Source organism: Alternaria ventricosa, assembly GCF_023758065.1.
Source record: "Alternaria ventricosa strain BMP 2768 chromosome Unknown scaffold_47, whole genome shotgun sequence".
NCBI lineage: Eukaryota > Fungi > Ascomycota > Dothideomycetes > Pleosporales > Pleosporaceae > Alternaria > Alternaria ventricosa.
This window is the reverse complement of record NW_026055727.1, coordinates 15,681-20,095: the sequence shown is the minus strand read 5'-3', so window position 1 is coordinate 20,095 and position 4,415 is coordinate 15,681. Positions and strand designations below refer to the sequence as shown.

At 33.9% G+C, this 4,415-nt stretch overlaps 2 non-coding genes across 2 annotated transcripts; both read right to left on the bottom strand.

Moving 5' to 3' along the window:
• Window positions 1–3,907: 3,907 nt before the first annotated feature.
• On the bottom strand, window positions 3,908–3,978 carry J4E93_011035. Its single transcript has one exon. It is a non-coding gene; the product is annotated as a tRNA-Arg (tRNA).
• A 63-nt stretch (window positions 3,979–4,041) lies between these two features.
• On the bottom strand, window positions 4,042–4,112 carry J4E93_011034. The gene has a single exon. It is a non-coding gene; the product is annotated as a tRNA-Arg (tRNA).
• Window positions 4,113–4,415: the final 303 nt, after the last annotated feature.

The following is a 4,415-nucleotide window of genomic DNA, read 5'->3' as shown; positions in this document are numbered from 1 at the left end:
CAGCAGCCTCAGTTTTCTTCTTACTTTTTTTTTTACTATTTTTATATATGTAAAAAAAAGTTAAATAACACGCTGAGGAACTTTTTTTTGGGGGGGGGGGGTTATATTTGATTTTTCTTTTTTTTTTCGACGCAATTTATTTAAATAAATTGCTATAAAAAAAAGAAAAAAGTAAGCAACGTTTCGAAAACTGAGGCTGCGTATTACTTTTTTTTTTACATATATTATAATATATGTAAAAAAAAAAAGTTGGTAAATAAATAATTAAATGTGTTAAGTAATTAAACTCAAAAATCCAAAGGCTCTTTTAATTCACTTACATTGCAAAAATAGTGGACATAACCTGTTTTTAAATAATGCAACCCTTTAAAATCGAACATTTATTATAATAGTAAAAGTATTCCACTCTACCATGGGTCTATAAAAACTATTATACATATGTAATATATGTATAGTTAACTAACTATATTCGAATTATATTTATAATACAAAATAAACATTTCATTCTGTTTGTTTCTTTTTTAGGAGACAAGAGATTCGAACTCTTAAAAGCGTAATACTATTGAGTTTACAGCTCAACCCTTCTTACCAATAAAGGAACTCTCCTTTCGGTTTGGACCCCCTCTCTCTTCTGCTTTTTTATTTATATAAATAAAAAAAAAGCTGGAGAGGGGGGGGGGGGGCCTAAAAATATAACGACATAAAAAAAAGTAATACGCAGCCCCCAGTCTTTTTTGCTTACTTTTTACTTTTTTTTATAGCAATTTATTTAAATAAATTGCGTCGAAAAAAAAAAAGAAAAATCAAATATATATCAAAAAAAAAGTTCCTCAGCGTGTTATTTAACTTTTTTTTACATATATAAAAATAGTAAAAAAAAAAGTAAGAAGAAAACTGAGGCTGCTGCGCTGAGAAGACGCCGGGGCTAACCTTTAAAGTCTTAGTGTAGAGGTCTTATCCCTTTTAACTTGACGAGGTTTTTCGTGTACCTTTTATCCGAAGAACGACTTGAACGTTCACGACATAACGTCAACAAAGCTTAAATTTGTCCTGTCTACCAATTCCAGCACTCGGATTTTTAAGGGGTCCTGGGTCCAAGAGGACCTGCATACTTATCGGAACCCTGCCCACATGGAGCATATATTTTAGCTATATCCTATACACATGTCTGTTCCAAAACCCAAAAACTTCCATAGCTCAAGACATCGCTACCCTTTTCAGGTAACCTTAGAAGTGATTGGAACCAGCTGGCGCAAGTCAAGTATACCCAGGAATTCTGAACATATGTGACCTGCACGCCGGTCTTCCCGACCTTTTTTATTAATTAATTAATAAAAAAAAACAAGAGTAAGCTGTCTCTCAAACTCAAAGTTTTATCTAGTTAGTTTGTTACTTATATGAGTGACCGCTTAACCCTAACTGTATAGGCACCATAAGACTTTACAAATGGCGGCTAAATATCATCGCACTAGTTGGAACTAGTGACCACCATTATCTGGAATCTCACCAGATAAGCGGATGGAGATATTCTTAGGTCTAATTTTTTTTTAAAGATATCATACTATATAAAAAAAAAAGTAAGGAACATTTGCTAATTAGCAGTACAGACTCTCGAAAGAAGTCTGCACACCCTCAACCTTTACTATTCGAATAGATAGGTCCCCTATCCCTAACTTTTTTTTGAATATATATATTCAAAAAAAAGTAAGGGCTCATCCCGGCAGGGATATTTTTTTTTTTCGACGTTATTTCATAGCTGTTTGGACCCCCTCTCTCCCCCGCAAATTTGCGGGGGAGAGGGCCTATAAAAAAAACAAGAAGGGGGGGGGGATGGTCCCTTTAAGGGTCCAGATCTACCCTGCGGGGTTCCTTTAGTTTCTTTTTTAGTTTCTTTTTTTTCAATAAAAAAAAAATAAACAAACAGAAAAAGAAACAAACAGGAACCTTAAGGGGTTCCCGTAAGGGAAAGGTCAGTCCCCTTTTGGGGACTAGATAATATAAACTTACTATGAGCCTGTTTATGGATTTGAACCATATAAATAACTAACAATTTATGCTATTTGCACAGATGTTTATGGATTTTAACCATATAAATCTATAATAATTTATGCTCCTTGCACAGACTTTTTTTTTGGGTGTATCGTTAATATTAATTATTCCCGGGCTAGTTCCCCAACCCGAACCGTATTTCGACTTAACACCAATCAGAGTCACGCATACGAAGATATTTCTGCCAAAAGATCTAAACCTGTACATTTAGACTAGCAATCCGCAGCCACCAAACTTATTGCACATACTCCTTTCAGCGCCTGACGAGTGGTTAGTACCTATCTGAGATAAAATTCACCGTGATGTGATTACTCACGATTACTAGTAATTCCTTTTTCATGCAGTCGAATTTCAGACAACAATCCATACTTTATCCTGTTTTAGGGATTAGCTCCAATTCGCATTATTGCATCCCTTTGTAAAGGCATATGTGGCACGTCTATAGCCCACAATATTAAGGCCATGATGACTTGTCTTAGTCCCTATTATCACATCCAATTGTAAGCGGAGAGCTGCTTTATCTTAATAAATAAAACAAGGGTTTACGTTAATTTAATGGACCTAACCAAATCTCACGACATTAACTGAAGACAGCCATGCAACGCATGTGGTCTAAAAATTTAAAAAATATTTTAGGTCATTCAAATTGTGGTAAGGTTATTCGCGGATTATCGAATTAAATAACATACTTCACTACTGGTTTCAGAAACGGTCTAATGATTTCAGTTCCTGCGTTGCCACATTACTCTTGAGGTGGAGTGCTTCCACTTTCATTTATAGTTCCGCCTTAAAGCCAACCTATGGCACTCATCATTGTCTGCCCAGGTTACGGGGGTATCTAATCCTCTTCACTATCTGAGCCTTCGTCCCTCAACGTCAGTTATAGTACATTGCTCTTTTCCTCTTTATACTAGAGAAATTTATTTTTTTTTATCCGTTTCTTTTTTTATATAGTATGATATCTTTAAAAAATAAACAGAAATAGCAAGTACATGTACATAGAGGTTTGCCTTCGCCGTTACCGGTCCTATTGGTATCAAAAAATTTCATCTTTCCTCCAACAATTCCGACATATTCCTCTCACATATCAAACTCAAGTGTACCAGGTACTTATGTAAGCCATTGCACACCGTCTAGGTACCCTATATACCTGTTAAAGATGAATAACACTCGTCTCCCTTGTCTTACCGCGACTGCTGGCACAAGATTTGGTCGAGACCTATGGATATAAAGTTTTCATAATAAGCTTTATCCAGAACTTTATAAGACCTAGTCAAGCAAGTTAATAACTTATTATATTAACTCTCATTCCTGCAAGTTGCTGGTTCAGCCGTTAGGCCATTGACCAAAATTCCTCACTGCTGTACTACACGCACTGGGGTTTTTTCAGACCCAGTGTGGTCAATAGACCTCTCAGTCTTGACTACGGACATAAGCTAAATATGCCATTACCATACTTACTACTTGTCCGATGGTTATTAATAATCAACTAAGAGCGAAATACTATTTCTTTTTAAACACATTTATTCTTACTATTATTAACCTTTATACCTAACCTTTTAGATATAATCGACCATTGGGTGATTAGATCTAGTATTAATACATAATAATAAATTGTTATTATAAGGGATTTATTTTGCCTTACTCTTAGGTAGCCATAATACCACTTACTCACCTGTACACCACTTCAATATACATAATTTATCTAAATTAAATATTGACGTTCGATTAGCATGTGTCAAGCATTTACATAGCGTTCACTCAGAGCCATCATCAAACTCAAATAAAAAAATGTAAAGTACTATTTATTATCTAACTAACTACTATTGTAAAGTAAAACCTATTCGTTCTAACGATCTTTCTTATCTAAGACTTGAACTTAGATTAAGATATTAGGAATATCTTGTTCTACCATTAAACTAATAAGAATTTTTTTAATAAGATAAATCTAGCTATCTTATTAAATGAATAGCTATTACTATAGAAATCGTTATTCTTATCTAAGACTCGAACTTAGATTCAGATATTAGAAGTATCTTGTTCTACCATTAAACTAATAAGAATCTTTCTTATTATCTCATAAAAGTATTATACTATGTAAATGTAAAATAGTTTATTTAAAACCCTGTATATTTTTACCCTGCCCGCAAGCTTGCGGTACTTTTTTTCTTTTGCTTACCTTTTTTCGTTTCTTTTTTTCAATTAAAAAAAAATAAACAAACAGTCCCCAAAAGGGGGACTGACCTTTCCCTTACGGGAACCCTTTAAGGTTCCCTGCTTGCAGAAGAGAGGGGGGGGGGGGGTTTTAAAAAAAAAAAAAAAAAAAAAAAAAAAAAAAAAATAACCATTTTTTTTTTTTTTTAAAA